Below are 20,996 nucleotides of genomic sequence, written 5' to 3'. Positions count from 1 at the left end.
AGCACTATCTTTCAGCACCCAGCAGACAGCCTCTGAGAGATGTTGCCCTGTCTCATCCTGTCCTTATGCAGTGAGTGAGGAAGGGGAGTCTCTCTTCTTACCCAGCTTGTAACCCTGAGAGGTTCCCTGACATGAGGATTGCTGAGACTGAGCAGATGCAATAGGAATGCCTGTGCTCTTCCCTGACTGCCTATTTTGGCCATCTCCCTGCTTTTAGATTTCACAGTGGAGGGGTCAGAGGCTTGAGCCAAGCCAAAGATACAGGAGGAAAATCTGGAATCTACCTCAATGGGTAGGGCCAATTAAGACAAGAGGGGAGTGCACAGAGGGGAATGTTCAGAAAACAAACCGCCTGCAGGAATCTGGAATCAAAAGGGGCCAAGTCTTACTACTCAGTTAACCCCTGAATGCTGGTGGGAGCTTCCCTTAGATATGTGAATGCTGGAGAGAGGTGGGATATGGTAAGAAATCACAATACTTTGAGTGAGTGGACTGGACAATCTAGAACCCCGGTTGGCCTTCAGTGAAGAGAATCAGTAACTGTAGTTTGACTGTCCTGATCATCCCTACCCCTTTCTCCCAGCATCACCTAGAGATCTCTCTAAGGAGAGGCTGTGGGTATAATCGAGTGTATCCAGTGTACTGTGTCCATGCACCAAGAGCTCTGGGTCTACCTGAGATTCTTTCCATCTTGCTGAAAGGAGCTGGGAAGAGTAGGCCTTTCAGAAGGCAGGGGCTTCCATTCTCATTGTACTTTCCCAATGAGGCAGCCCAATAGTTCTGGAATAATTCTGCTCCTGCACCACCCTTTTCCTCTTCCCTGTATCCTGAAGATACAGAAGGAGAGGAGCAGGGTTTGTCCACACTATTCTTTCTCTGTGATCTGGTGTGCAAGGTGTCCTGTAGCACATGCAGGCAGAGAGATATTGCTTTTTTTTTTACTTAATCTCTGTAGTTACCCTGGGTCCTAAGGTTCTAGGGGCAACTATCCTCCTTTAAGTCTTGGCTGCTTTAGCTGGGAGGACTTGTAACCTTCTCTTTCACTAGTTGTTATCATTAGGAGACTCCCAGGCATTCTGGAAGCTCTGCATAGGAGTAGGAACTGCTGCTGTTGCTGTTGCTGTAGCTGCCTGAGTCTATGGCAAAGAGCCAAGAAAAAAAAATTGCTTCACACCGTGTGCACTGACTCCCCCAGAGCTGGCACAGTCATGGTGTCTGCAGAGCTATGTAAATCTTTCTCCAAGCAGTCTGTCTCTTTGGTAGCTACAGAAACAGTGTTTGTTATCCTTTAGTTCTCAGTAGACAGGCAAAAATCTGATGGCGACAGTCTTTGTTTCTGAAGCTGGAGAGCCAATCAGCAAAAGCTTCAGAAAGAAGGCAGCTTTGACCAGATGGGTCCTGTCTCTTATTTCTACTCTCAGTACTTTGGACTCAGTGAGAGGACTCCCCCGCCAAGAACTTGGAACTAAAGCTGCCCTTTCAGATTTAAACCTTGAAATCAATGCATAATGGATCAAAGGATAGATATTCAAAGTCTTAGTAAAGAGGAAGAATAGGCTCCCTGGTAGGCAAGATTATGCTGTTACCTGAAAAAAAAAAAAAAAAACTAAATTCAAGAAAGAATGTATCAGTCAGAAGCAAGGCTGGTCATCCCTGAAAACTTAGGAAGAAAGTGAGTCTCAGAGGCAAATGCTGGTGGTGTTTATCCAAGTGTTTGTAGGTGAGAGGTTGCACTAGCCTGTTGCATTCTGGAGGCAGTCACTTTGGAGTTGAATGGATTTGATTCTGTCATAGCCTGTAAATATATATAACATAAAACAGACTCCCTTGTTTCTGATTCTATACTCTGTAAGCAACGTACTCTTAACCATCTGACTTCCCAAGTGCTGGTCACAGGACCTGAATGCTTTGGCCCTTGGCCATTATATTTCTTTCTATTCAAAATTTTATGAATAAACTAATATTCTGGTTTTGAATACCAGCTTCTGGGTGCTTGAGTCTACTTGGGGAGATAAATCCACAATCTGTGTGTTAGCCAATGAGATTTCTAAGTCTATATAGCTGAGGACGAGAACCTCACCCTGGTGAATCACCAAGGTAAGACCATGCCATAGAGGCCTTTTTGGGGTCTCCAAAAACTCTCTGGCTGGTTATCAGTATCCTTCCTACTCAAGTTATGAGGCCTACTGATGGTTATGTCTGTATTCAGGGACTAGGAGGATAGAATTGTGTTTGGGATCCTGGTCTGCAGTCAGATAGACCTGGGGTATATCCTTTCTTCTATTTTTGCCTTAAACAAATTGTCTAATCTTTCTATGCCTCACTCTTCTCGTCTGTGAATTGAGAATAACAAAAGTGTCTACTTCATAGAATTATTAAGGAAAATGAGACAACATGTTAAGTACTTCGTGTAGTACCTAACATAAATGGATTCTCAATCAATGTTAGTTTCTCCTTGAATGGAAAAAAGAAAAACTCAAACTGTTTTTGCTCTGCTCTCACGTCACAACGATCAATACAGAAGACTTCTATGACCAAAGGTGTGGGGAACTTTCCCTGCACACCAAGCAAGCAAGCAATTCTGCAGCATACACCAGCTGGACATCCTCTAATTCAGTTCAATTCTGACATTACCTACCTGGAGATAGTGTCAGATTCCACAGGTTAAGGACTTAGTCTCCAAGACTGCCCCCTATGTTGATGCCAATTCCAAAACAAACACAGTAAATAAGGTAGAAAGTCACAATAGGTGTCTTAGTCTGTATTATGTTGCTATAACTGAATATCTGAGACTGGATAATTTATAAAGAACTGAGATTTATCTGTGTTACAGTTCTGGAGGCTGGGAAGTCTAAGAGCGTAGCACCAGCATCTGGTGAGGCATCTTGCTGCATCATAACATGACGGAGGGCATCACATGGTGGGAGGGAAAGAGCATATATGTCAGCTCAGGCTCCTCTTTCTCTTCTTACAAAGCCACCAGTCCCATCATGGGGCCCCACCCTGATGACCTTATCTATTATATAATCTTAATTACCCCCTAATGGCCCCACCTCCAATCAACATATGAATCTGGGGATTAAGTTTCCAACATGTGAAATTTGGGGAACATATACAAACCATAGCAATAGGGAATGTCATCTTTGGCAGAAAAACATGTGGCTTAGGAAGCAATTCCATGATTTTGACAGAAGCAGCAAGTACTTCATCATCAGAAAGCAATACCTATTGTTGCTGACTTCACTTTCCTATCATATTGGCTTTGGATAAAGTAAAGAAATATGTGTTGTTATTAGTAAATTAGGTTAACTAGAAATACATTAAATTATTGTAACTAAAGATTAATTAATGTATGTAAACATAAAGGTTTCCAATGAAGGCCTTGTCCTTTTAAAAATTCTGTCATTGGCCGGGCGCGGTGGCTCACGCCTGTAATCCTAGCACTCTGGGAGGCCGAGGCGGGTGGATCGCTCAAGGTCAGGAGTTCGAGACCACCCTGAGCGAGACCCCGTCTCTACTAAAAATAGGAAGACATTATATGGACAACTAAAAATCTATATAGAAAAAATTAGCCGGGCATGGTGGCGCATGCCTGTAGTCCCAGCTACTCGGGAGGCTGAGGCAGTAGGATCGCTTAAGCCGAGGAGTCTGAGGTTGCTGTGAGCTAAGCTGATGCCACGGCACTCACTCTAGCCTGGGCAACAAAGTGAGACTCTGTCTCAACAAAAAAAAAAAAAAAAAAAAAAAAATTCTGTCATTGACACGAATGAAGACCTAGAAAGTATGCTGATCAAACCTATGAATCAAACAAAGTTGGGAGTGATTTAAGAAAAAAAGAGAGATTGAAAATTATGTTTAACAGAGTTAAATATAAAATCCTACACTTCAAACTAGAAAAAATAGCTGTACAAGTACAAGATAAGCAATATAGCCTAGCAGATATAGCCTGGCAATATAGCCTACAACATCAGAAAAATGTTTTAACTTTTAGTAGATGAGAACTCAATCTAACTTAATGTCTTCCAAGAAAAATACCAAACTATTAGGCTAAATTAAAGGGAGCATAGACTCCAGAACAAAGGAGGTGACACATCATCTACTCTAGTCTGCTGGTTATCTCTAGAAACTACAATTTAAGAGGGGTATGGTCAAACTGAAATGTATTCAGAAGAGAGTCATCATATGGTAAAAGAATACAAGAAATGTTGAATAGGTAGGAAATGTGTTGTTTGAAGATAAAAAAAATTGGGATGCATGATAGATCTCTTTAAATTTTTAATGTTCAATCACATGGGAGAAGAATTCAGTTCATTCCATATCATAGCAAGGGATAGGGCAAGAAAAGTGGGTGGAAGCTTCATTGAAATAGATTTTTAGGTCAGAATACAAAAACAAAACTGTAATAGTGACGGAAAACTAAAAATCAGTGAGGTTTCAGGAAAAAGATTTTCCCCATCACTTGAGGTGCTCCCAAAGAAACAACTTCCATCTTTCTCTCCAAGAGATGACTTAAGCCATGGTGGAGCTGATGGCTGGTAGAGCCTATCAGATCCTATTTATAATCATTGCCATTATCTAAAAGCAACCTTAAAGCACCCATAAGTGCTGTAAAGCAAGGATGACCAACCATCCTGACTAGCCTGGGACAGAGGGATTTTCTAGTGCTAAAACTGTAATGATTTGATCACACCAGAGTTAAGGGTATTTTAAATAAAGTGAATCCTTTAAGGCATGAAACAACATAAAAAGATATACAGACAATTAAACCTTCTTTGAACCAGCACATGACTAAATGAAGGTGCTAATTTCTCTCTCCCACATAAATGAAATTTCTAGGTATTTGAAGCTCACTCTTTAAATGCCAACGAATTTATACATATTAGATTTAAAATGGCTTAAAACATATTACATAGTTCCCTATGTTCTTTATTAAACAATATGGAATATAGATTTCCCTTTTTAAATAATATATCAGGAAGTAATTAGAATTGGAATATAGGACAAGAAAGCAAAATTGTTAAGAATTAAAATTTGAAGTCTGACAGAGGTAGGTTTGAGATTGCTTCTGTCACTTACTGCACGTGTGGCCTTTGGCACATCACTTTATCTGTGTGTTGACTTTCTCAACTGTAAATTGGGAATAATATTTGTACCTATTACATAGGGTAGTAGCCAGTGGACCATAATAAACACTCAATAAATAATAAATGGTAGGAATTTTATCGTTGTTGTTAATAACCTCTAGAGTTATTGTCTGAGCCAAATAGCTTCAGCCTGTTGCACTGCCTGTTAAATCATCTGCACAGACTCTGCTGTCTGCTATCATTTCTTGTGCTATTTGTTTCTCTGGTTTATGTACTTGATCCTTTCGTTTATACACAACTGAATGACCAGGTAAGGGCACTTAAACCTCCTTAGGAGTAAAGTACATGTGCCTTTTTTTTTTTTTTTTTTTTTTTTTTGAGACAGAGTCTCACTCTGTTGCCTGGGCTAGAGTGCCATGGTGTCAGCCTAGTTCACAGCAACCTCAAACTCCTGGGCTCAAGCAATCCTTCTGCCTCAGCCTCCCGAGTAGCTGGGACTACAGGCATGCGCCACCATGCCCGGCTAATTTTTTCTATATATTTTTAGTTGTCCAGCTAATTTCTTTCTATTTTTTTAGTAGAGATGGGGTCTCGCTCTTGCTCAGGCTGGTCTCGAACTCCTGAGCTCAAACGATCCACCTGCCTCGGCCTCCCAGAGTGCTAGGATTATAGGTGTGAGCCACTGCACCCGGCCCAGAATTGACTTTTAATTTGTCCTAAAGCTGAAGCAAAAACCGTGATAAAACATTCTGCCTTCTTTTACAACCCCCCAATGCAAAAAAACCACAAACTATTTGTAGGAAAAAATGGTTTTGTACATGGGATGAAACAACATAAATTCAAAACTTACAGATAAGGGTTAGCTCTATCACTCATCTCTTTAAAAAGTTTATATGAATATCCAGTCAAAACCAGCAGGGTATCACTCTTGAAATATTATCTATTACATGTGCTTTTTGATGGCTATTTACTTATTTATATCCAGGCCCCAGACTATGTGGCAAATACTTGGGAGTTCTGTGTACATACAAATGTGGCATTACGAAAATCAATTAATCTGCCACTTTTACCAGCAGTTTGAAGGTAAAATGATCATTTTCAAACATAATTTTACAAAGGCTCTTCCCTTTGTTCTACAACCCATTTTGTCCAAAAAAAAAATCCTTATTCTTCTCTTACTGTTCCTCAAATACTGAAGGACTACTTGGACAAAATGGGCACCTGAACTTTGCTTTCTCAGGAAAGCCCAGCAGAGGAGTACCCTTAAATCACAAGAATAAGACTTCTCAGACAGTAATTGCTTTTCCCTTTTAACTTTATGCTGAAAAAGCAGTAGATAAACATGCATGTGTGATCCACAAGGAAAAGGTGCTGTATGAATAAAGGATGAACATGAAGACATGTTTAACATGGCTGTGCTGAATTTTCCTGCCCTTCTCTCTCTTTCTCCCACCTGCAGACCTAATCATGCCAACTCAAATCTTTTGGTCACTACCTGATCAATTGCCCTCCTTACTTCAGGACTGGACAAATATTCCTCATTAAAGTCATTCTCTCAAACCCATAGTACTTCCCCTAAGGTGTTCCCTGAGAAAGAGGAAATACTCAAGAAGAGCACATCAAGTCTGGAATACTGGCATCATTCACATGTCTATTTGAAACTTGTGGATTTTTTTTTAAAAACCTCATCAGTCCAAAGTTAACCTATTTGAAACTGACCACTGAGAGTTGGCCTCCTGTCCAAAGGTTTAGCTGTAAGTAAACAATCTAAAAAAATGTAAAGACCTTGTTTTTGATAAGACTGTTCAAAGAAAGTCTTTGTGGGTGAAAGTTCACTAGGCTGAAAGAATAAAAACATTTGAGAATGGAATATGGCTGTCACTCTTAAGACAGGGGGTCTTACTTCACCTTTGCTAGCCTCCTTCAGGAGAGAACATGGACAGGGCTTGGCTCACCTCTCACAATATTTTGCAAGCTGATCTGTGATATTAAGGCATCCAACTAGAAGATAATAAGTTAGGCAGTTGGGCATTTATCTAGGTCTAGAAAAACTGGGAACATATTTCAGGAGATTGGTTTTTACTTGGCAAATAACCTCCTAAATCACCTTTAATGATTAAAAAGCAAAAGGAAAAAAGTAGGCTGGGTGCAGTGACTCACGCCTGTAATCCTAGCACTCTGGGAGGCTGAGGTGGGTGAATTGTTTGAGCTCAGGAGTTCGAGACCAGCCTGAGTAGGAGTAAGACCCCATCTCTACTAAAAAAATAGAAAGAAATTAGCTGGACAACTAAAAATATAGAAAAAATTAGCTGGGCATGGTGGCACATGCCTGTGGTCCCAGTTACTCAGGAGGTTGAGGCAGAAGGATTGCTTGAACCCAGGAGTTTAGGCTGCTGTGAGCTAGGCTGATGGCACGGCACTCTAGCCTGGGCAACAGAGCGAGACTCTTTCTCAAAAAAAAAGGAAAAAAGTACGAGGAACTTTCCCATTCCCATGGCTCTGTATCCATCTTGCTACATACACATTACTATAAAAACTGAAAAAGGACTGATAAAAGAACTGAAAAAGAAAAGATTTCTTTTTTGACTCATCTCCTAATTTAAACCTTACTTTTTAACCTTTAGTCTAAGAGGTAGAAAAACAAACCCAGTCATTCATTAAGGAGCCTCTAAATTAGGAGAGGTCAAAATTAATTACTGTTTCAAGAGTATAAAGGTATTACATGCCCATGAGTTTGCCTATGTGTTTCGATTAGGGCAACCATATTCCCTGAGTTATCTAGTAAGGTCTAGATGTCATATATTTTATCTCACAACTCTTTTACTCCTCAGATCATGAAGTTCAGAAATTTTTCAGTTTGGAAAATATTATTTTAACTGTAGCCTCATAAGCTCTATTAACAATACTGATGAGCAAAGCTGTTTTCGGCTGAGTAAAAGTTGTTGAAGAACAAATAGTCATCTTCCATTTCCTTATGACATCTTACCAAAATAATAACAGTCATATCCGCTATATGATTTTAATGCACACCAAAAGAATAGGGCTTATCATGATTACAGCTAGAATTAGCCTGACTCTCTCCTTACTCCAGTGTAGGTGGAGAAAAAAGAAGGGGAGTATTGGATTGTGTCCCTTGTGAATTGTTTCCCTAGTAGTTGGAAATTGCATGCTCTTCCCAGGTGCCCACTACATGGCATGCTCTCCTACAGCCAAGAGCTCCATCACAGGTTCCCCTCTCAATTGTAGATTACTGTCCCAAACTCCTGGACAGAGTTCTTTTGTAGGATACTGTGCCCTGTCATGGGTGTAGGGTGAGAGTAAATGTGAGGCAGGGCACACTTCTCTTTCCAGTTTCATCTCCTTATTCTCCACACCTCCACCACACAAGGTAGTGTAGGACTATTAGACTTAGTGAATTGTTGAAGTAACTTAAGGAAATCACAGTGAAGGGAGGGGAAAACAAACGGAACACAAAATCTGCTAGAATTGCACAACTTACACTGCATTTGATAGGTAGGTGCTCTATTTAAACTGCCTTCCTAGAAGTCCCATCAAGACTTCCACCTAACTTCATTAATTAGGAACTTAGAGTCATGGCCACACAGACCCACTGCTTCAAGAGTGAAGTCCATATTCCACTTTCAAATTCATCACGTCACTATGGTTTCAGCCTGGTAAACTTTTACTACAAAAGACTCTACAGGGAAGGCCAGCAAAATCAGTCTCCTGACTCCCAACCACCACCTTAAGAGGAAGTCAAATGTTAGAGAACAAAGTGAGATTAGTGACACTAATTGATCAAGTTATATATACTTTTTGTACATCCAAGTTTTAGTGTATCAACGGTAGTCCTGCTAAATAACTTACCTGATTGTCCTAGGAAAGCCAATAAGACATCACACCCTTCCCATTACACCCTGCCATTGCCCAAGCTCTAGTCATTACCCACAGAGTTGGTCTCATCCTAGGAACTATCTCTTGCCTCTCCCAGTGGTTCATTCTCCAAGTCTGAGTTATTTAGTCAAAAAACCCCAAATGCTTCAAACAGCTCTCACAAACCGGTCATGGCCTTTGGTGCTCCAGTCCCACAGAACAGTCCAGGTGGGTACAGGGGCCCTCCAAGGGTGATCCCTGTTTAAGTCTCCTCACCATTGTGAGTGGCAAATATACCTTTTTATTCTTAAAATTGTCCAGCCAGTTGGACAATTTAGAACTGTTGGAACACACTGACCCAGATGCACACACACAGACACACCTTTGAAGAAGAAGTGTTAATTCACAGAGACAATATAAAATCTAAACCAAAACTCTCAAATGAGAGCTGCCTATGAGGTGAATCCAGCTTGATTAGTGCAGTGTTTTGTTGTTGTTTTTCTTGTAGCTGTTTTAAAATTGTTTTTAATGTCTTTAGAAGGGGCATTTCCCCCCAGTCTCTACTCCTCCCTATTGTATTATATCCAACTGTTTCACCCATTTATAGTATTGGCCTGTCCTCTGAAAGCACTGGGGTTTGAGATCCCTGAACCTAAACCCGTAGAAGGAAAATATATACTTTCCTAAGTGCCCTGTAATACATCAACATATTTCCTTTTTCTCCTTCTGCTTATAAACTGTGCCCTTTGGATCTTTAAGTCATAGGCCACTCCCTTGACTATTCCCAAACTACATGAGATTTTCAAATATTTATTTAAGGGTCTAGGTCAGTTCTTAGCAAGACTTATCCTCTTCCCCAACCTTAGAACTACTGGAGATGGAAGGGAGGTTCTTCAGGCCACATGTTAGTAGTAATCATTTTCCAAGTCCTTCCTTAGCATTAATACTCCCTGCTACTGTTTGGAATATTGATAATTGGGCAATAATTCCTTCAGGACTTAGTTTAATCATTTTTAATTTTTCCCTATTGTGTGACCAAACATTTGAATTTGTTCAATAAATATTTACTGACAACCTACTATGTGTCAGACATGTGTTCTAGGTACACGGAGTAGAACAATGAACAAAACAAAGCTCCCTTCCTCATGAAGCTTAATTATATTCTAGTAAAGGAAACAATTTCATTACCCACAGTAGACAGCCTGTTTTTAATGTCTGGGATGCTGAAGATTTAATAAACTCTGGCTTTAATTCAGAATTATCTGTCTTGCATGTAATCTTTTTGTTTTTTCTCATTAAACTTTGTTTTAATGGGTCTCAAAATCCTGTGACAGATTTTTGGTCAAGTTGTTTCCATTAAAAAGTACTGATTTTAAAAACTAATAACTTAAAACTGCCACACAAAAAGAAATACAAGTAGTCCTTTCTTTCTGAAGGTTTTACAATGCATTGTTATTAACAACCAGTCTTTTACTATTAAACTTACATGGCCAATTGAAACAAATAGTTCTGAGACCGTTCTTCCACCACCGATTAAGAGTGGGGTGGCAGGTAGTAGGGATAATATTCATTTAGCCTTCTGAGCTTTCTGGGCAGATTTGGTGACCTTGCCAGCTCCAGCAGCCTTCTTGTCCACTGCTTTGATGACACCCACAGCAACTGTCTGTCTCATATCATGACCAGCAAAATGACCCAGAGGAGGATAGTCTGAGAAGCTCTCAACACACATGGGCTTGCCAGGAACCATTTCAACGATGACAGCATCACCAGATTTCAAGAATTTAGGGCCATCCTCCAGCTTCTTTCCAGGGCGGCGATCAATCTTTTCCTTCAGCTCAGCAAACTTGCAGGCAATGTGAGCTGTGTGACAATCCAGTACAGAAGCATAGCCAGTGCTAATTTGGCTTGGGTGGTTCAGGATAATCACCTGAGCAGTGAAACCTGCTGCTTCCATTGGTGGGTCATTTTTGCTGTCACCAGGAACATTGTCACGGTGAACATTTTTGACAGACACATTCTTGACGTTGAAACCCAAGTTGTCCCCTGCAAGAGCTTCGCTCAAAGCTTCATGGTGCATTTCAACAGACTTTACTTCAGTTGTACCATTGACTGGAGCAAAGGTGACCACCATGCCAGGTTTGAGAACACCAATCTCTGCTTGGCTCACAGAGACAGTACCAATACCACCAATTTTGTAGACATCCTGGAGAGGCAGACGCAAGGGCTTGTCAGTTGGACGAGTTGGTGGCAGGATGCAATCCAGAGCTTCAAACAGCGTGGTTCCACTGCCGTTGCCATCTTTACAGGTGACTTTCCATCCCTTGAACCGAGGCATGTTAGCACTTGGCTCCAACATGTTGTCACCATTCCAACCAGAAATTGGCACAAATGCTACTGTGTCAGGGTTGTGGCCAATTTTCTTAATGTAAGTGCTGACTTCATTAACAATTTCCTCATATCTCTTCTGGCTGTAGGGGCTCAGTGGAATCCATTTTGTTAACACCAACAATTAGTTGTTTCACACCTAGTGTGTAAGCCAGAAGGGCATGCTCACGGGTCTGCCCATTCTTTGAGATACCAGCTTCAAATTCGCCAACACCAGCAGCAACAATCAGGACAGCACAATCAGCCTGAGATGTGCCTGTAATCATGTTTTTGATAAAGTCTCTGTGTTCTGGGGCATCAGTAATGGTCACATAATATTCACTGGTCTCAAATTTCCATAGGGAGATATCAATGGTGATACCACGCTCACACTCAGCTTTCAGTTTATCCAAGACCCAGGCATACTTGAAGGAGCCCTTTCCATTTCAGCGGCTTTCTTCTCAAATTTTTCGATGGTTCTTTTGTCGATCCAACCACATTTGTAGATCAGATGGCCAGTAGTGGTGGACTTGCCCAAATCTATGTGTCCGATGACGATGATGTTGATGTGAGTCTTTTCCTTCCCCATTTTGGCTTTTACGGGTGGTTTTCATGACACCTGTGTTCTGGCGGCAAACCCGTTGCAAAAAAGCTCTTGCATGTAATCTTACATGCACATCTTTCATGTAATCAGGAGATTTTTATCTCAGCTCAAGTAAATTAATTGCATATTGTCAAATATCCATTAAGTAGTAAAATGTTCAAATGTAACTAGTCTTCAACTAGTTAGCTTAATAGATAGGTAAAGGTATTAATGGTATCAAGGTTATTAACTTTTACTCTACATATAAATAGGTTAATACCCTTCTGTCTCATAGCCACAGACCACTTTGCTTACCCTGGCTGTCCTCCTTCAGATGCACACAGTTAGAAACAAGAGAAATCAGGGAATGACATATTAGGTGTCAATTAGCATCACTGGAAGAACAGCATCTACATCCTGCTTATGATGTTTAAAGAGGTAGCCTAGACAACAGTGTCATTGTGATCAAATGTGGCTCTGGGCAGTCTTTAAACTGAAAGCTCTTCAAGCTCCCTTCTCTTTCCTCCAGTCAGGAGGATCATAAAAGAATTATTTTCCTTAGATAAAATTGTTGGAATGGGATTGCAATCCTTTTTGTGCTGCTGCTGTGGTATAGTCCTCTGTCTTCAAGAGGGTTTCTGAATTACACTATTAACACAGATAATTAAGAGACTAGTAAATCTGGTGGAGGTGTTTTGAAAAATTAAGCTGATATACTGTGATGTTTGAACATGCCTGAAGGACCTGCCTGCCAAGGTTCCACGGATGTGAAGGCTTGAGAAAGAGCTCATCCTAAGGGAAGAGAGGACCACAAGGCAAGGTTGGAAAAGAGAAGAGATTCTGGGCACAAACCAGATTTGTGTTTGATCCTAGGGAATGGGAACTAAAATAAAGGGCATGTCTCTTATTAAATCCTGTGAGATATCAGGACTTCAAAGCAGCCTTTTCAGATTGGCTGTGTCACTGTATGGAGTAAAGGTGGGGTGAAGAGTGCTTTTGCCAGTTGGAATTTCTACTGAAGAAATCATATACTGAAACAGCCAACATTATGGCCCCAAAGGAAGCAGAGCAGCATCACATCTGAGTGATGTGTAGCACACACATCAGTGGCTTCAGGTGTTCTGGCCCTAGCACCAGTGTGTGTGTACAGGTTGGTTTCAGGATGACGACTACACTTCGGTGAACCAGAGAGGAAAGAAGGAACACATATGGGTGGTTGGGTGTAGTAAAGAGTGTGGTTCCACAGATTTCTCACTGTGAGGGAAGGAAGTTACAAATCTGGAAAGTGGGGAGGCTAAAATGAACTCTGTAGTGCTGGATGGGGAATTGGAAATATCAATATGAGCACATGGTTGAAGAAGTTGTGTGCGTTTGTGTGTGTGTTAGTGTGATGGTCTGTTCTCTGAGAGGGCCTACAAGCAATGACACCCCAGTACAAATTAGCACACCTAGAACCCAGATCTTTCTAAATATTATACTATTCTCCACTAAAGGAACTATGGCTTCTTAGAGAAAGGTGACTTCAGGGTTAGTACTACGAATATACAAGATAAGACCAGGATATCTTATGGTGTCATAAAGGAAGCTCAAGGAATTTTGGGAACATGTCAAAAGGACAATTTGAAGGGACTCCCATTTTCTAAATCAGGGACAATTTGAGCATCATAATAAATACTGTCAACAACAGATTAGAACTCATTGAATAAAATAGGAATCTATGAGTCCATTCTGGTATAAATAAATATTCAAACCAACCAGAGGGAAGAGAAAGTTTTTTCTTAGTAGAATGCCAACTAAAAAATATAGAAGGAATGATTTATAAAATCACCATTTAGCAATCATCATAGTAATAATTAATTCAGGCAAGGATCATCAATGGATGCTAAAATTAGTGGGTAGAAATTTGATGAGAAACAGGATATTTACATAGTTTTAGAGTAAGATCCCTGTTAACAATTAATATAAAAGGAAAAATAGCAGTTTTAAAGTGGAGAAACCTGGCAGATACCACCTTATCCAGATCATCAAAGCTAACTTCAACAGTAATGGAACAAGTCAACTCCTAATATCATGTACAGATCACAAGATCACTTCTGTGGTATTCCTGCTAAGAATGCATTACCTGAATGTAATCATGAGGAAACACCAGACAACCCAAATTGAGGAATAAGACTGCCAAACATCTGTTTCATAACTCTTCAAGTACGTTAAGGTCATGAAAGATAAAATGTAGAAAATCTATTCCAGATTAAAGGAGGCTAAAGATACTTGACAACTGAATGCAGTGTATGATCTGGAATTTCACTTACTATATTGGACACTATTGGAACAATGGAGCAAAATGTGAATGAACTTCATAGATTAGAAAATATTATTGAATCAATATTGATTTCTTAATTTTCATAATTACACTGTGGTTATGAAAGAGAATGTCCTTGTTTTTAGGAAATGTACACTGAAGTACTAGGGGAAAGGGGATTCATGTCTGCAACTTATTCTTAAGCAGAGAAAAAATATATACACATTCACACATAAATACAGAGAGAGAGAGAGAGAGAGAGCGCGTGCGTACATGCACAAGTATGTACTAGGTATTAGCATAGATTGCTAGGAGAAATAACCAAAATTAACAAGCAATTAATTCATGTCTGACATCAGAAATTGGAGAATATGCCTCAATGCCCTTTTTATTGGGTGCCCAGTGCCAATCTAGGACAGAAGATAAGGTAGCAGCCCACATGGCAGAAAGTCTTGAATCCCAGTGAGTCACCCTCTATGTTTGAGACACCTGTAGAACCCTCCTCTAGCCCAAAGTCAATTCAGCTCATTTCAACTTCGATTCCACAAACTCCTATGGCAAAAAATTTTCTTTAACTTTTAGATTCAAATTGGGTGATAGTCACAAATTTCACACAACTCTTCTGCTTGAGCAATGTAGAATAATCCATTTTCTGATGAACAGATTGAATCCAAATAAATTCCAAACATTTGTATAACATAGAGATAAAACATTTTGGACCCAAAGCTCACAGCTAATTAAGAACCAGCATGGGCCACAGATTGAACCACCACCACCTTCTCTTTGCTTTATTATTTGTTTGCTCCCTTTGTCTGTTATTCCTATATCACTTGCTGGAAGGAAGCAGCCATATTGAAATACAAATTTTACTTATTTCTTTTAAAAAAAGAAAAACAAATAGATGGTTTATTCTAAGAATGTACCGGAACTTATATTCTAAACGTCCATAAATACATATTCTAGGGACTCTTATCACCTCAGAACCCTACTACAGTTTCTCTTTAATCTTTTTAAACATCCTGTTACATAAATTGCAGCTGTATCTATAGCAGGAAGAATAATAAGATAATAATTGGTCAAACATCAAAAGCACTTGGGTGGGTCTTCCACAAACCTTTAGTCTTCTCTCCCACCAACACCGAATTCTTAGATTTTTTTTTTTTCCAACCACATAAATGTATTTTCTGTTTGCTTGTTTCTCTTTTTCCTTTTCCCTGAGTAATTACTATGAATTTTTGCCAGGTCAGGAATTTTTCCTGGGAGTAAACCTCAAGTAATAAAAAAGCAAACAAACAGTACCTGAAGATAAGATGTAAACGCTTTCCAAGCCTGCCCCTCCTTTTGATTCCTTTCTCCAGATTGAATGGGATTAATTGGTGGAATTGCACGTCCTCGGTTTTGTGTGAGGGAGAGATCCTCTACTTGACCCATGCTAGAAATTTCCTATTAACTTTCATGGGATAAATTTGGAACTGTCCTCATTACCCAATGTTTACCAAGTAAGAACCACACAAATGGTCTCATATGGGCTGTAAATCTAATATATGTATACATCCAGTAAGTATTTCTTGTTCTTGATGATAAAGTGTTACAATTAGGAAGAGTTTTAGAGATCATTCAGCTTGACCTATTTTCCATGCAGGAATTTCTTCCATAACCTTTCTGACAATGGGTGCCAGCCAAATCTTGGTTATTTATTATAACAAGGAGCTCCCTGTGGTGTCAGGCAGCCCATTCCATTGCTGGACAGCTCTCATCATAACCCTTGCTTCTTGCTGTGTGGTTCTTTGGAGCCTCACAGAATATGTCTACCTCTCTTCCATATGACAACCCTTCACACATTTGGTAGCTGCTAATTTGTCCCAACTAAACTATCACCGGGTCTCATGGTGATTTTTCAGATCACATTGAATAAATGCAGGAACATCCAAAAGTTAACAATGGTTAGTTAACTCTGGAAGGTAAGATTATGGTTGTTTTTATTTTCTTGCTTACATGTAAATTCTAATTTTCGCAATACATATTTACTTGAACAACAATGAAAACGCTTTTTGTTTTCGTTTTTTCTAGATGCCAATTCCTGGCATGTATACCTAATTATCCTATAATGACCCTGAGGGATAGAAACTATAATTATCCCCATTGTATAAATTTGGAAACTGGGGCATAGAAGGATTAAGTAATTTGCCCAAGGTCACACAGCCTAGTAAGTGGCTGAAAAGAAATTGGAACCCAGGTCTGCCTGATTCTTAACCATTCCTCTTATACTAAGAAAAACAAGTTACTTCCTAGCAGTGGCTAGGGGGTTATTTGTTTTGTTTTGTTTTTAGTGTGTTATCCAGAAATTAATACAATATTGTACATTGGATCTGAACAACATAAAGCACACTGGGATTATTACAGCCTTTGATTTGGACATAGTACACAATCTATCAATGTCCCTAAGATTGCATTTGATTTTTTTACTTGTGATATGAGATTATTGGCTCATATAGAGCTTACAGAAAAATTCTCTGGTTCTTATTTTTCTTTTTCCGTTGATTCCACCTTCTCCCCTCCTCTGCCCCCCATCAGCTCTCCCTCCAACCCCAACTAACCAATTTATCAACCTAGTTGTTAATGTTTTTCCCTGTGCTCATATAATCACATACAGAGAAATACAAATGCACACATATTCAATATAGATTTTTGTGCCATTTGAAAAGTGACTACATTTTTGCCTCTTACTTTTACTCAAAACAATTTTTTGTGTGTGTAAAACTCCTCTAAGTCAACTGGTAGAATAAAAATTTATTTCTTTTCATTGATGTTCCAAAATGTACTATAATTTTTGCCACCACTACTCTATTGATGGGCATGCATGCATAGTATTTACAATTTGTGTGTGTGTTGCCACTTAAAACACTGCTGCAACAAATATCCTTGTATATGCTGTATAGTGTTTTCACTCTAGTAGTTTTATTGAAACTAGTGGTTTTATTTCAATAGGGTAGACTCCCAGGACTGAAATTGCATATGCAAAATAATAGCTGTTGCCACATTGCTTTTCAAAAAGGCTGTAACACTTTATATTTCAATAGCAGCACATAAAAATATCCTTTAGCTTACACCCCTACAGCAATAAGTGGGGATTCTAGTCTGTTCAGCAGCCATTCTAATAAAAACCCTGTGAAATAAGAGATCAAAGGAAACTACATAAATATGATAATTTACTTCAAATTAGCAGCAACTATTAATATAATCCTAACTGGCATAATATTAAAACTCTTTCATTTCAAAATCAGGAATTACACATGACCTTTTAATTAAATAAATCTCCCAAGTCTAAATTTTACTCTTAACTTTAAAATTGATTTATAATACACATATACAATGTACACAAATCATGAGTACACAGATCCCTGAATTATTGCAAAATAAACACATCCATATACGTACCACCCATGTCAAGAAATAGATGTGCAGCACCTCAGAAGCCTCCCTCATACCCTCTCCCAATCATTACCCCCTTCCTCCTTCCTAAAGAGAACCACAGTCCTGAGTTGTAATAGCACATGATAGTTCTGCCTGGTTTTGAAATATATATTAATAGAACCAAGCAACCTAAATTCTTTTGTGTGTGTCTGGTTTATTTCACTCAACTTTATCTTTGTGAAATTTCTGCATGTTTCAGATAGCAGTAGTTCACTCACTTTCAGTTCATTGTATGAATTGTATACCGTAATGTATTTACCCATTCTGTTGATGGACTTTCAGGTCCTTCTGAATCTGAAACCCATCATCCAATATATTAGCCACCAATATGGATTTGTGTCATCAGAACTTTGGAGGCACACAGTTTTAGAAGGAGCTCTAGCCATGTGAAGACTGGGAGTGTAACATTCCAGGCAAGGGGAACAGCAAGCACAAAGGCCCTGAGGAGGGGATGAACTTCAAGAAATAGGAAAGCACCAGTGTAAATAAAGCAAAACATGAGCAGCGAGACAAGGGGAGGAAAGGTGGGCAGAAGCTAGATCATTTACGGTCTTGAAGTCCCTTTATTCTGAATGCAATGGTGAGATGGACAAGAGATGCCCCTGCCAGATCCCCCTCTAAGGAAGGACTTGGGCTGGGCGCGGTGGCTCACGCCTGTAATCCTAGCACTCTGAGAGGATTTTTTTTTCTATATATTTTTAGTTGTCTAGCTAATTTCTTTCTATTTTTTTTAGTAGAGACGGGGTCTTACTCTTGCTCAGGCTGGTCTTGAACTCCTGAGCTCAAATGATCCGCCCACCTCAACCTCCCAGAGTGCTAGGATTACAGGCGTGAGCCACCGCACCCGGCCTAGTACTGGATATTTTAAGATTAAAACACAAGGGCACACTCTGCCCCCTCCTTTCTCTGCCTTTATCAGCTCAGAGACAGTGGTGGTGCCAGAGGATCTGGGAGCAGACATACCCTTCCCATAAATTTACCTTCCCACATTTTCCTGCCTTTTGGAAGCCTAAAGATATTCTCATCTTTGTATTGTCACTGTGTAAGATTTATGGCTCTTTGTTAAAAACTATTTAAACAAGGCCCTAAGCCACTCCTTTAAGAAAGAATTGCTTTTGAACTGAGGCCTCTCCCACGTGATGGGTACAGCACGTTAATAAACTTCTGTTTGGTTTTCTTTTGTAAATCTTACTTTTGTTGTCAGTATCTCAACCGAAAACCTAAAAAGGGGGAAAAAATGAAGTCACATTTTCTCCCCTACAGTGACTTTTTTTTGTCTTTGATCTACCTGTCCAGTAATCATTTCAAAAAAGAAAATAGCATGTGTTTCTGCCTTGTGTGATATGGCTTCTGCTTACCTGGATAGTTTCATTCTTGCACTCTCCCTCCTGTTTACTGTTCCAGCCTCCTCAGCATTTGCTCGGTTCCTCTAGCGTGGCAAATTTGTCGCCATGCCTTTTTTACATGGGGTTTTCAGGTATCCTCTGTAGCACTCCCCACTCTTTGACTACCTAAATTCTATTCATCCTTCAGGTATTAGCTTAAATGCTGCTTCCTCACAGGGGGTTTCTCTAGCAGTCTCCTCCCCCGGTGAGGTTAATTCCTCTAATTATGTGCTCACATAAATCCCTGTGTTTTTTTTCATAGCACTTATCACGAGTTGTAACTATGCTGTAATTTTTGTTATTTGTCTTCCTCACCAGAGTTCCACAAGGGGCAGGAATGTGCTTGTTTTGTTTTTTGCTTCATCTTTTGTGCCTCGCACAATAACTGGAACCCAGAAGTTGCACAACAAATATTTGTTGAATGAATGAACCTGTCGGTAGTGGACCCATGGGCACCTAGGGTCAATTTCCACTTTTTTTTTTTTTAACTCTGGTCTCCCCCACCCCCCACTAGAGTACGGTGGCGTTATCATAGCCCACTTCAACCTCAAGCTGTTGGTCTCCTACCTCAGCCTCCCAAGTAGCTGGGACCACAAGCATGCCACTACACCTGGCTAATTTTTCTATTATTTGTAGAGATGGGGGTCTCGCTCTTGCTCAGGCTGGTCTCGAACTCTTGACCTCAAGTGATCCTCCCGCCTTGGCCTCCCAGAATGCTAGGATTACAGGCGTGAGCCACTGCTCCTAGCCTAGGGTCAATTTCTTTAAGTGCTCACAAAACATCTTTTAATAATCCATGCCAAAATTTTCCAGGGATCATTGAAGATTTTCAAACTAGTTTTCAGCATCTCATTTTTTCCACATAAAGAGCATTTTTTGATAAATTTTAATTACTGTATTATATTGATATAATTTTAAAATAGTACCAAATATTTATAGCAACAACGACAGAAAATCTCTGCTTTGCTCTTCCGTCTTACTCTCTAGGTATGCAATTACTTTAAGCTAAGCAAGTTTGGTCAATCTCTATCTTTAAAAGAGATCCTTTTTCACATTTGAAAATCAAGATATTTCACTGTCTAATCCTTTCCTCACTGTTAATAATTTTCACAATATTTCTATTTGTGGTTTGCAATCACATTGGCAATTTCTTTCAGTATCCTTCAGTATTGGGGACAAGAAATCTTAATTTTTTGAAAGTGGCAGAATATCTCTTATTATGTGACCTGGAGTTTCAAATTGCTTACCCATGTTTGTTCTTCCTCTTCTAACATGTAAATTCTCTTTCTCTATTTTTATTGAGATATAATTCACATATCATAAAAGTTACTTTTTAAAAAATTTTTCTTGATGAAGAGGAAGGAAAGAAAAATAGACCTTAGATAGTTCACCAGCAGATATGATTCTGCTTTCTAGAAGCAATGGTTTCTTGCCCTTCTTGATGGATGGCATGGGTTCCAAAGGCAGGGTAAGGAGGGAGAGCAAAAGTGAGAGAAGGGCAGAGGCAGGGGAATGCAAGGCATAGACTTTGCCTAATCGGTCAGAAAGGAGTAGTAAATTCCTTTCAACAATCTCCTCTTAATTAGTTTGTCATTCCTTATTCACAAAAAATGATCTTTTTTTCAAATATCATAGGCAGAATTAGATACAAATTTTTTTTTATTTAGTTGGACTTATGCTGCTCAGGTCCATCTTAAGAATCTCTTGTGCTCTAGGCATTGTTACCTTTAGATACACTTTGTAGTATCATATTAATATATACATATTTAAAATATAGTCACATTCCAAATCAAAGATCAAATTTTGCTGTAAAATTATGACAGAATTTTGTATAATTTTTCATTTGAAATTATTTGAACTATAAACAAGTAATGTTTAAATTATGTTTGGTTATTACTTCTCAAAAATTATATAATCTTGGGAATTTATGTAGA

General features: G+C 39.3%; 1 protein-coding gene and 1 pseudogene across 1 annotated transcript in view; both read right to left on the bottom strand.

The window, feature by feature from the left end:
- SLC16A1 (solute carrier family 16 member 1) overlaps nucleotides 1-19,054 on the bottom strand; it is an 88,638-nt gene extending 69,584 nt beyond the window's left edge. Inside the window, exon 1 of the mRNA XM_069480820.1 lies at nucleotides 19,036-19,054. The gene's annotated coding sequence lies outside the window, so the exon portion shown is untranslated. The remainder of the gene's footprint in view (nucleotides 1-19,035) is intronic.
- On the bottom strand, nucleotides 10,400-11,959 carry LOC138390121 (elongation factor 1-alpha 1 pseudogene; annotated as a pseudogene).
- Nucleotides 19,055-20,996: the final 1,942 nt, after the last annotated feature.

The sequence above is a fragment of the Eulemur rufifrons genome, chromosome 8 (assembly GCF_041146395.1).
Source record: "Eulemur rufifrons isolate Redbay chromosome 8, OSU_ERuf_1, whole genome shotgun sequence".
NCBI lineage: Eukaryota > Metazoa > Chordata > Mammalia > Primates > Lemuridae > Eulemur > Eulemur rufifrons.
Note: the sequence above shows the minus strand (reverse complement) of the source record. Positions and strands in the feature narration are given on the sequence as shown.